We start from the raw sequence: 13,648 nt of genomic DNA, 5'->3' as shown, positions 1-13,648 counted from the left end.
AGATGAGAAGCAGCCAGGTCCAAAGAGGAGTCATTATCCAGCAAATGAAGCAGCAGTGGAGTTGCTACAATCATTCTCCAAGTGGGAGATTGTTGGGTGTGGAGCATGATTATTTAGAGGTCTTTGTTTCATCCGGATGTATACCCCAGGAAGATTGTACACCCCTCCACGCGGGGGGGTGTGGGGGGGACTTGTCCCCCCCGTGAGGGTCCAGGGGGGCTAATCCCCCCCGGCTGGGGGGTCCAGGGGCCAGCGGTCCCCCGATAAGGGTTTCGGGGGCAGCGCCCCCGAAGCTAAAAACAGATGTAAAATTGTCTTGTAAAAGTATAGTAATTTCTAGTCAATCTAGTCCGTTCATTAGGCGGATGATCTGACGGTAGAATTTATGTTTAGTTTAGGGTTTTTTGCCCTAGAAGGCAACCCCTCTCTTTGTATGAGGGCATTATATTGAGGCTATGTGATATATGTGTATTCTCAAAGCGAGAAATAGTGAGGTGAGACTGTGAGAGAAAATAGAGGATATTACAGCGGATCTGTTGTAGGTTGTGTCTCTTCATTTTGCTGGATAATAGAAAGAAAGGACTGGCTATTCTGGGTGGACGTAGCCCAAACTAGGTGAACCACGTATATATGTGTCTCTCTTGTTATATGCATTTTTTGTGTTTATATTTCTACAATATTTTATGTGTTCCATTGCTCTGTAATATATAAATCTCTAACAAATCAGACCCAACATCTCGGAAAAACACAAGTTATGCCAAAATGTGTCCCGTTCCCGATACAGGGCATATATATTAAAAATGTGAATTCTCCCTAGTAAACCTGTGATATGTCCCACAAGAAGAATACCCACAAAACATGAGTAGGCCTTCATCTTGATCCATATAGGATCCCATAGAGCTGCCAAACCCCCCGATAGTCCTACAACGTCAGTAGCCGCCATATGCTAGTCAGGGAGCATCCTGCTGAAATAGTTTATCGCTTGTCATGCCAGGTACATAGTTTCCTAAATGAGAATAATGTATGGACATGAAGAAAGAAAAAGTTCCTTGAGGGCAAGAAATTTATGTGTTGCCTCTAAACCCCGAATATTCATGGAAAGGATGAAGTTCATGATGGACCAGATTCGGGGTAGAGTTGCTCTAAGGGCTCGAGGTGATATGGGAGATGCAATAGGAATGTCTATCAAAGTATGAGGATCAGATGGATTAATATTAGTGTGTCAGGTATGTCTGCGGAAATGCTGACTACCCATGTTTTCCTTCTTTCTGACAATGATATTTCCAGCCGAGAAGGGACTAATGTGTGGGGATGTAGAACCCAGTGGCTTGTGGATAGTGAGCGAACGAAAGTCCAGGGTCTTCTTCTGTAATAGGAAATCTAAGTCGTTGTCTACCGAATTTGTCGGTGAAGTCACCAGAGACATTGGTGAAATAGGTCGAGTATGAGTCATTGTAGGGGGGTGAGTAGTGGGAAATGGGATGTGAGCTGGAATATCCGTAATGTGTGAGGTGGAGGGAATGTCGAAAGACGTCATATGGGATGGTACAGAATCCAAAGGGGGAGGAGAAGGAGCTGTAAGTAGGGGAATATTTTCTATCGTGGATGAGTCATCGATGGTGGGAGAGCTAGATTGTTCGAATGTCCAAGGAGTTGATGGTACATATATAGGGGCCGAGTCAACATTAGTATTAGGGAGTGAAACAACATAATGTAAATGTGTAGAGTGTGTCGGATTACCTGATGAAATATGTGCACCACCTGGATGAAAAGTCTTCCCATGTCCAGTTATGTAATATTCTGGGTGTCCACCATCTGCATCTTTTCTGCCTGAGTTATAGCTTCCACGAGGAACTCTACGACCACCCTTCTCACGTGGAAACTATGCCATAAGGTGGCCAGTATGATGGCATATGAGGCAGCTAGATGGAACACCCCAGAAGTCCAGTCTCTGCACCAAGTGGGTGTCCTCCCATTGCAACTCGATATGATCCGAGAACTCACCACAGTAGTCTTTCTCTATCAAAATCCATGCAATTATTTTGTCCTAGGCACCCAGGCACTGTGGGTCAACATATACAAACTTGCCTATCACATTCCTAATATCCATAAAAACTTGTCTGGTCCAGAATTTAATTGGCAAGCCCGATAGCTTAACCCATATAAGTTTGTTCTTCGACGTCTCCTTCAGAGGATTAAATCCAATATACCAAGAGTGCAATGCAAGGAAACCTTGTCCTTTAATCCATGGAAGTGCCTAAGTTTTGTGTAAATCCTCCTAGCAGAGGAAATGGAAACTATACCATCCACCCATGAGCCTAACCATAAAGGGCATATAACCAAGCATGGATTTCCATTTCTACTCCACCCAGCTCCGCATCTCGCCTTCACCAACTTCTGCAAAGTGCCATTTACCAATAAGAGCTCTCTTCTGTAAACTGGTAACCCGGTTGATCAGAACATCGTGAACAAAACTGAGAAATGGAGCCGGGGTGGTAATTTTAATAGCATGTTGTTTGTGACTACCACGACGAACACCACCCGCATGACGTGCCTTGTGGGAATCGTATGTAGCATGGCCACCATCTGCCTAATGAGTCAGAACATTCCCATGGAGCCTTGCTTGTGAGTCAGAAGGGCTCAGCCCCCGCTCAGAACTAGAGAATGTATGGTGAAGTGATTCAGCCGCCAGCGTGGCCCGAATAAAGGCTTCATGAGCCGATGTGTCTGACGTGAATGCATCCATCATGGACCTATTGCAGGATAAAAAGTGAAGCAAATATAGAGAATATTAAGGGAATGTCAGTCATAAACAGGAGTCAGGGGTGGTAGGTGGGACACCTGGTGAAACGAACAGAAATCCTTGCAAGAATGTTTTGGGATCCACGATCACAGAAAGAATTTCAGAACCCACACATAGACCAACATGGATAACATCAATCAAGGTATCCCGCAAGAATATCGCGTCCCATAAATGGAAGAAATGTAGCTCCATGCACATAAAAAAATAGTGCCCAATTTGGAGGATCAACACGTAAGCATCCATAACCCAGAGCGTTAGAAAATTATGACGAATGAGTGTTGTGAAATAAGGCTCTTGTCAATTCCAAATTAAAGATCACATCTACTCGTGAGGTGAGATTTCAAAAATCGTCGGAAATGTGGTGATCCGGTCGCCGTAAAAACCCAAGGCCACCGAAGTGTTTCAGAGCAAGCAATTATCAGAGCAGAAAAACCAGAGCCGAATTATGGTAGAAACAAGCTATAAACCATTGCAGCAACAACACCCCCAATAGGACCACCACTTGTTACATAGTCTGAAACCAAAATCCTTGCATGGTCGTGATATAATGAATGAGTTTATCCAACGCATCCAAAGAGTGTAATATCTGATAGGCTAAAGACACGATCCCTCCCCCTGATAAATTTGTGGGCATGTAATAGAAAGAAGGTCAACCCAAATAGGCATCTGGATGCTTGGGTGCCGTAGGGGTGTGTGTCCTAATAATGCACATAAGAATGTAAATAGTTGTGTTGAAAATCAAAAGAATATGGAATATCTCCGATTTTAGAAATGAGGGAAGGACATCAAGAATGAAACCAGACATACTACAACGAGATGTCAATGAATGTCCTCAAAAACCATTTATGGATAAATACCCGCCCAGATGGAGGATATTAATGCAGGAAAAGTAACATGAATGCAATGAAATTGACCACAGCATGAGAGGGAGTGTATATTCGAAAAACTAAACTGAGAATGTGTAAATAGATAACACACAAGAATCCCCAAGGCCATGAAAACCAGAGCAATCAATGGCACCCACCATCCACTATCACCATACACCGAAAACTGGAATATCCCACATGCTTCAAAGATTATACATACCTTGGAGTGTAGACCGACCTATTCATATCCATGATTATCCCCTTCATCGGCTCAAACAACACCAGCAGACCTATGACTGCTCTTGCTGTCAAAATGATATCTCGAGTGGTCATTATCGGCTCAAGAAATTCATTTCAAAAGAAACTTCACTAGGATTTGTTTATATAAATTTAGCAAAAACTCCTATATCACTTGAATCATAATTCACCACTAAGATATCAAAACTTCCATAATTCTAAAATATACCTACCCAAAAATTTAATATTTAATTAAAAATTCTAATTTTTTAACTGTATAATTAAAGTTAAATAATAATTTTAATTATATATATAATATATAATATATATATATATATATAATTATATTATATATATTATATATATATATATAACAAATTAATTAAATAAATTATAAATTAAGAATATTATAAAATTCAAAATTCACATTAAACTTTTTAATTAAAATATTTTAAACAATCAAAATAAAAAAATAGTATAAATGTAGTGGCTTTGGGATCTTTTTGAAGAGTCCCATAGAATTATAAAGGAGGAGGGAGTAATATGGGAGTGGGAGGCATACAGTGATGTGTGGTTTGGCGTTAAGTCTACTTGAGCGAAGCCTGGGAGACTGTAGTTCAAATCTCATTGAGTACACTGGCCTACTGTGGTGGATGCTTGAGAAGCAGATTCCCCACCCCCGCCTTGGCGACACGAGAGTCTCGCTTTGCTAAAACCATAGGATCTTAGTATATCGACTTGCAGGTAGTTGGATGTACTCTTGGTGTTATAGTTGCAGCTACAAGCATTGATCTTGGGTCTCCCATAGATTAGGACTGGCAGTTACTGATTCACCATGTGGTTAAAAAAAAAAATATGGGAGTGGGAGGCATAAGGTGCACGTGGAGTGAAGAGGGATAAGGAGGTTAGGGAAAAATGGGTAGGGAGTTATAAGGGATGTGATCCCGTATGGACCTTGGAGGCACAAAGAGATGGGAGTTGAGATGGAGATACGAGATAAGGAGTTCTTGATGTGAGGTGAGAGATATAAAGAGGGAATGGGAGAGGGAATGGTATGTCTAAGGGGTTATAAGGAATGGAGTTACGAGATGCCAAGGTTCAGAGGGAAGGATGGATGTGAGGTGAGGCATATGTGGGAGTGGGACCTTCTTCAAATAAATTATAATCACTTATTAATAATTCTTGCCCACATAAAAACTAAAACCATTATTGCTAATGAGTCTCGAGATCTCACATCTTTGTAAAAATTATTTTTAAAATGATTTTCTGAGATTGGGATCCAAGATTTCCAAAACTATATATATATATATATATATATATATATATAGTGTGTGTGTGTGTGTGTGTGTGTGTGTGTGTGTATTAGTTCTCAGTTTCGGTAGTTTTGTACAATAGTTAGTAATAAAATTAATTAAAAATTAATATTTACATAAAATTAATTAATTTACAAAAATCAAAGATTAAAGTAATATACATTTTGTACATTTTAGTCTAGATGGTGAAAATCACCAAACTTTGGATAACTACCATTTGTGAAACCCTGAGTCCAAATGAGATGAAACGAGAAACGATGGAAAGCTAGGGAAAAATCAAATGCGATAAAGCAATCAGAATGGAAATTTGAAGAAAACAAAAATATCGCACACTTAACCATAAAGGTGATATAACCAAAATTTACATAAATGGTACCCATTATTATTATGAAGATAATAAATTTTTAAAAATAGAGTGTTTGTGATTTCATCACAAAAATAACGACACAGGGGAAGAACCAATTATCTCTGGTTAAAATATGATGAGTTTAACTTTACCCAAAGATAAAAGTGAGGAGTTTTATTAAGCCGTCAAATATTAAAACATTTTCAAGGATCCCACATTAGCGAATCAAGCAATATAAGTTCAAAAATATAAGTACTCAAAGTAGACTGAGTCTAAATTCATGAATTTGAATTTCCCAGAATATTTAATATTTAACATTACCTCATATGAGTAATAGAAGAAGGCACATATAAGGAGTTTTAGATAAAGCATATATCCATCAATATAAATGGTCTCTGACATTGCTTCGCTGCTAGCAAACCTAGTCAGTACCCCAGCGAAGTTATCCTTAATTCCATACAAGCATGGCCCTGCTGCCAGCGAGCATCCATAGCCCTTACGAGTTTACTTGTATTTCCCATGCTTCCCCCTTTAATCACCCTTTTGATAAGCACATTTGCGAGCTATGTTTATGATGTAGCCGAGTGAAAGAGGTGGGATGGTAAAAGAGACTTAAGCAAACGGATATAATACTTCCATGATATTGACTCCATATCCTTTCCCTGCGACTATTCATTCAGAGGATTTTATAAAGTGGAGGGATGGGAGGGATTCACCGAGTTAAACTCAAATTCAATTATTTCCTTGAAAAGATGAACTAATTCCTCCATGGAAAATATTTAAGGCAAGAGGGCTTTATGATTTCATAAAGATATCCCTTGAAGGTAAATGAAACCCATTGAAATTGATAGAGTAAAAAAATTTCAAATATGCAAAACAATGTTGGGTGAGAAAAATTCTTTCCAGATAAATGTTGGTAGTATCACCAAAACCAAACCATAACCAATAGCAAAAAGGAAAAATATATCCAAACCAAAGTGAAAGAAGAACTCAACATACTCCAAAAATGTCAAATAGGAAAGGAAAAACGAAAGAAAATCCCAAATTAAAAAGACAACCCCAGCAAGACTAACTATAAAAATGTCTCAACAATAGAGTAAAATAAGACAAGCATGTGTTCTCGTCTTATGTTTAGATTTTAATGATTTCTATCTTGTAGAATTATAAGAAATTAGGCTCTCAAACCATAAAGTAAATAATAGTCATGAGGTAAAATTAAGTCAAAAGAGAAGTTTCTATCTTTTGCAAATTTTTAGTTTCCAAACAAAGCCTACATGAGAACATCTTAACAATTTTCTAATAAAAGCAATGTTTTTGAAACAAACTAAAAGTTCAGAGGCTCCCCAATTTAGTTGATTTGATGAGCATCATTACCGATCTTCCAAAACTCAAAACCAAACAACAAGGAGAATGAGTTCCAAATCTGAGCTGGTAAGGGTGCAAAACAATTCTTGGAGACTTGCAAAATAGAGCTTTATATCAGTGAAACTAAAAACAAAACTGAAACAAAGAGTGTAAAGAATGGAGAAGGATGAAAATGAGCATATGAAACTTACTATTGAAGAATTTTGTTAAATTTCATCTGAGAGTTATCGATTTTTTCCATCAAATGATAGTCTCTTTTTTTAATTGGAATTCAAAGCGCAATGTTTGTGAAACAAACTAAAAGTTCAGAGACTCCCCAATTTAGTTGATTTGATGAGCATCATTACCGATCTCCCAAAACTCAAAACCAAACAACAAGGAGAATGAGTTCCAAATTTGAGCTGGTAGGGGTGCAAAACAATTCTTGGAGACCTGCAAAATAGAGCTTTATATTAGTGAAACTAAAAAAAAAAACTGAAACAAAAAGTGTAAAGAAATGGAGAAGGATGAAAATGAGCATATGAAACTTACTATTGAAGAATTTTGTTAAACTTTACCTGAGAGATATTGATTTTTTCCATCAAAGGATAGTCTCTTCTTTTGATTGGAATTAAAAGCATGAAGAAGTTGTCCTCTATGAAGTTGTCATTGGCTCAAAACCATCACTTATTAAATCTAAACTAAAGCGAGCAGTAAAGATAGGAAAATAATGTTTCATGTTCAAAGAGTTGGAAGTAAACAAATTCCATCAGAAATGAAAATAAAGATGCGCTTCTCAACTCCATGGTTTTCATAGAATTCTCAAAAATCAAGACCAAGTCCCAACTTATGTAACGCTTATGTGTATATGGAGAGGACTTGAATTTTGTATGATCAATATGGAGTGATATATTAAAGACAAGTGAACCACAAAAGGATTTGAAATTTACCAGGATCCATTACCTTTGCATATTTTGTATTTGCCTACCAACTGACTGTATTGTTATAATGGTTGTTGAAGAATGCCTTGAAAAGATAAAAATGATGCATATTATAGGACAAAAGAACAGGAGATGGGCATCCAATAGTAGAATAAAGACCAAAATATGAGTAAGCCATAGAATATGAAAGCATATCAATATAGATCCATGAGGACAGACCAAGTAGAATGGATATACCCAAAGTCACTTAGTCATCTTGGGGAATAAATGCTTGAAAGTTTGTTGAAATTATAAGTAAAAGGACATCCAAGCTCTTTAACACCATGATAATATGGAAGTCATGATCGAATAAGGTGTCATGGCATAAAAATGTAATTAATGAGGACTCTGTGTAAGCATCGTGACTGGGTCGGATTGTTGAGTAATGTATGAGTTGGCCAAAGGCCTATGAGATTACATTAATCCGAAATCCCACTAGTTCGAGATATTAAGAAGCTCAGTATAGAGGGAAATAGGAATCTCAGAAATAAATTTCGTATTGTATGTAAAATAAGCTTCCAAGAAAAGGAGTCTGAGATTCAATAATATGATTGAGGAGGAATAACTCGAAGAATGGAAATCTCGAGAACCATTTTAAAGCTTCGGGAAAAAACAACGAAGTGGGACCATTTCTTTTACTAAGTGTTTTATTGAGCAAACAAGGAATTTGGGGGTGGCGATCAAGAAAATGGCCACACGGAAATTGGGCTAGAAATATCCAAAATTATTTTAAAGTGCTTCTGATATAATGTGTTTCTAAGGTTCTGAGGTATTGAGTTCTCGGATGATAAATCTCAGAAATTATTTTAAAATACTTCCAATATAATACATACCCAAAGTCCGATAAGCCTGAAGGTCTGAAGTCTCGTCGGAAAGATATTGAGAGATTTTATGAATGAAATACAAAAAAGGAGAAGCCCGAGATTCAAATATTTACAAATTGGAGGCTCTAATTCATCTTGGAAGAATGAAATGTGACTAAAGCGGATGTAAGATAAGTGAGTGTAGTGAAAAGGTTCGACTCAACTTGGAAAATGTAAGACTCAGAACGGGCAAAGGTAGAAATCATGGAAAGGAGTACTTGCTCAAGATTTTGTGATTTTCCTTTGCTTGTGGACCTTCTTTAATTTAACATTTAAAATGTGAGAAGTTGTAGACCCATGAGAAATCTGAACAAGAAAGAGCTAAGCATTCCATTTGGGTTGCATAAAGGAGAAATGCAAAATGATTGTTGACTCATCTCGTGCATTTCTAAACAAAAGAAAGAGAAACATTAATACAAAGCACAAAAATAGAAATTCTGATGAGAAAATAAATACTTCTATGAACATGTTTATGGTATGGAAAAGGGTTGATTGCTCGCTTTATTCTTATACCTGTATGATTAAAGAAGACACAAACATAAAATAAACTAACTACACTAATTCTATTCCTATCTTAATTGGATGACAAGAAACATGACTAGGTATAGTCATACTTCCATTGTAACCAATCTCTCAATTTTCTCCTTGCACATATAAAAATGTCAAAAATCAACAACAGAAATAAAACTACAACAAAATTATTAAAAGAAACATTCAACCTAATATATACATTTATCTTTAGTAAAATATACTTATTTACAAAATTCTTACCTTCACATTCTTCCAACCGTATGCCTACAGGATCATAAAACTCAGTATGTATTTCTATCAATGCTTGAAAGAAGTTCAAAGGAAAAAAAAATAACATGCCATAATCAAATAATAAACCTCTAAATGTCATAACCTATTGTAAACTGGCAGTATTATGTACAAAAGAAAGGTCAGAAATATCCTAGAGAATTGAGGATACTAAACATTTTTTAAGTGAATAAGTAAGGTGTGGATGGGAATTAAATGAAAAGTTCAGGAGATTTTTGGAAAAATTATATTGTTGGTCAGAATGTACTAATGCTCTCTCAAGTGCTAGAAGTTGTGAAAAACTAATTTGAAAACAATGCATGAATTGGCCAAACATGAACAAATAAAATTTGAAAATAAGAAGTTGTTGATGTTTAAGCTTAAAGCTTTGGAATTTGTTTTCATATGAGCTCATTATTGCACTTGATGAGCGTTAAGAGTTTGAATTCTTAAAGTGTCATCGTAATATATTTAAAAATTCAAAAATGAAATTTGAATTAAAAACAAACTCTAACTGAAGAAAATGAGAAAAAGGAAAATTATAATATACATCAATATTACAAATAATGGTACAACACAACTAGGATTTGCTTGTAAAAATTTTCTTCCCACAAGTGCCAACAGAGAAAATGAAATCAAATTATTGTTAGCATCAACTCATGGAAATGAAAACATTTCAATCTCATGATTAGAAAAGGAAACTCCATCATTGTAAGAATCATAAATAGGAGTGGATTCCTGAAAACTGAAATCATTAAAATGTATGGGGGCTTGAAAATGAGAAAATATTGGAACAATTTTTGTGATGGTGTTTTATTCATCTTCAAAAATAGATTGGCTTAAAGAATAGGGATTGTGGAAATCTGACAAAACATTTTCCGAAGAATGAAGAGACTCGATATTTTCAACTTTCAAATTGTCATCAAAATTGATTTCATTAGTATTCCTTTCCTTTGAATAAGGTAAATCAGAACAAGGCAGAAAATTAGATGCATGAAGAGAATTTTCAGGACTGCTGAGAGTATGGATAATTAAATTTTCTCCATCCAAACCAGAATTAACTAGCAATTCATTATTAATGACAACTTCTCTATTTTTTGAAATTATATTGGTGTAAAAAGATATTGTTGAATAATTATTTAATGAATTGCAATTATAAAAAAGATCTAGGTAGAGGGAAAAATGAGAATTTGAATTTATGTACCTGAAAATTTCTTTTCTTGAAGAATTTTGCTCATTGTCCAAAATCGGTATTTTAGATTCTTGTTGATTTGTATTATTGTAGAATTTGAATTGCTTATTTGTATTATTCATGTTGGTATTGGTATTGGTACCTGTTGTGGTGAAATCACAACACCCACCCCTCCCCCCCCCCCATTTTTAAAAATTTATTATCTTCATAATAATAATGGAGACCCTTTATGTAAATTCTGGTTATATTATCCTTTTGGTTAAGTGTGTGACATTTTTGCGAGATTTTTGTTTTGTTCGTATTTTCATTATGATTGCTTCATTGCGTTCAATTTTTCGTTGTTTTTCCATTGGTTCTCATTGTTATCACCCCAAGAAACTCTCCTAGGTTGTATATTAGAGATGCTCGGGAACATTAAAAACTCAACAAAACTGTTGGAAAATGGTGGATGAATGGAAGGAACGATGCATATTCAAGCCAGATAACCACTTCTACTATGCTTAACCCCAGACATGGGTGAACACCCCCAGACTACAAGGCTTTAGACTACCAATTACTCACAATTTGAGGATTAAGTGGAAATGGAGAATACTGACCACACCAGCAGATGCACAGGACCCTGTGATGGCCGGCTGCAACCAATAGAAAGGTCTGTAAATCTATTTCCTAATGCACAGACAGGATGACAGCTCTCTGGCACCAAGAAAACAAAAACCTGCATACACCGTCAATAATACATACTAGATTCTAACAAAGAGGTGGGATGACAACCCCTCTAATGCTAAACATAAAGAGCACATGAAAAATGCATAACAGGCACAGCCTGGAACAAAAAAGAAGTGGAAAGTGAGCAATTAACAGCAAAAGAAGCTTGCATTAGCTGAAAATGAAGACCAGAAGCTGCAAGTATCACAGTAGTTACAGTCTCCAGAAGTTGAACCTTACATCAAAAATAACATTCATCAACCCTCATTACATTTTGTTTCTGGGTATATATGGAGGTTGGTTACAAAAAACCTGCTATGCTATGCGTGGAGGGGTCATAACTGACCACCAACCACATTAACTGTCTGATATCAGTCTCTGAAACAAACTGATGCTTTAATAAACAAAATTTGACATTCCCTGCTGCTTAGATGTACTCCTCGAGCAGATGCAGCGTTGTATGAATAAATCTATATAACCGCTAATGGCGTTTAACCGCTCGAGGATCGTCCTTTCTTTCTCGCCCGTGCTGCTCTTTGAATGTGGTTGCTGAGGATTCAATGCGCAAAGTACTGGATCACGGCTTCATTTCTCCTTCGGGTGTATTAGACATGCTATGGGCGCAGGCGGTATGGAGGAAGATCCACCATTGGATAGCGTGAATCGACGGCGGAGAGCGCTTTGCAATAGCTATTGGGAGGAAGTGGGAACAACAGATGCGAGCCGTTGGATGAAACGGAGGGACGGCTGAGATTTGTTGATAGGGGAGATCGGGAGATGGACGATCGAAATAAACGAGGGCCGTGGGATCATGGTTGGATAGATCCAACGACTGACGGGCGGCCAACATGCGCAGGCAATAACAAGCGGGGACCGTACGGGAGGGCGGTAAGCGGTTTCCCCGCACCGCTTATTGGAGGCGGGCAGTATCCATATGCGGGGTCGCGATCCAGTCTAACGGCGACACGTGGCGGACATGACTCGCGGGAAACTGCTTTCCCCGCTGACTAACGAACGCGCAGGTTGCAAGAGCGGGAGAAGCGTAAATCGTCGGATCACGAGGTGGAGGATCGGACGACGGTGGATTAATGCGCACGTTTGCTGAATGATGTAATAGGGGAGGGCCTCGGCGATATTGATTTTTTGTATGCACGGTGTTATAAAGGGTTAAGACCTTAGCGCCAGGGGTTATATGACCCCAGACTGATGGGTTAAACTTGCGCCCGAGACTCGAGGGAAAAGGGTTTATACGGGGTTTACACAAGATTATAAAGGGAAATGGAAAGAACGGTGCTAAGGGAGAGTAAGGAAAATGAAGGGGGAGGAGGAAACGGAGGCAGCGGGAGTTATAAGGGTATAATGCAAATGAAGGGGGAAGGATCAAATGAACTGCTACAAGCTCCCTTTTTCAGAAAACACACGGTCACAGTGTCTTTGACCTGGTAACAACCAAATTATGTAGCAGAGCTAACACTGGCTCCTTCTGGGGATGAAATCCTCCTTGTGAGGTCTCAGGAACCTGCAGATCAATGCCTTCCTGATGAAAACAAATTAGCAAAATTCCTATTGTTCCATTGGGCATGGAGTCTACTTTGCCTACACAAAACTGATAAAAACAAAATATTTACAATCTTTAAGGCCAAAGACCTTAAACAACATAATTTTTCAGAAAACGCCCATTAACTGGGCCATCAAAAACTGCTTCTCCTCCCATACTTTTCAGTATGAAGGTGTTGTTCCCTTGAATCTGTGAAATAATAAAAGGGCCTGTCCAGAAAGCATCAAACTTCCCATGATTGCCTTTCTTTTCTTTCAATGCATCCCACTTCAAAACCAAGTCACCAACCTGAAAATTATCTGTTTTTGCCTTCTTGTCAAAGGCTTCCTTGATCTTTTTCTGATGTGTTGCAGCCTTTTCAACCAGTTGTTCTCTAATCTGATGTACCTCTGCTAAATCAGTGATCCTCTTTGCCATTTCTTCTTCTTCATTCTGTTCTGTTTGAAGGAATTTTTCCACAGGGAGAGTTAGCTAAATTGGGAACACAGCCTCAGCACCATATACCAGCTTGAAAGGAGAATTCCCTGTGGATCTTTTAATGATCACTCTGTCAGCCCACAGTGCATACTTGAGCTTTGAATCCCAATTCTTTTATTGTCCTCTAACAGATTCTTAATTATCCTTATCAAGCTTTTATTAGAGG

Source organism: Pinus tabuliformis, chromosome 6, assembly GCF_031772625.1.
Source record: "Pinus tabuliformis cultivar Carrire ecotype Pingquan chromosome 6, CPIR1, whole genome shotgun sequence".
Lineage (NCBI taxonomy): Eukaryota > Viridiplantae > Streptophyta > Pinopsida > Pinales > Pinaceae > Pinus > Pinus tabuliformis.
Note: the sequence above shows the minus strand (reverse complement) of the source record.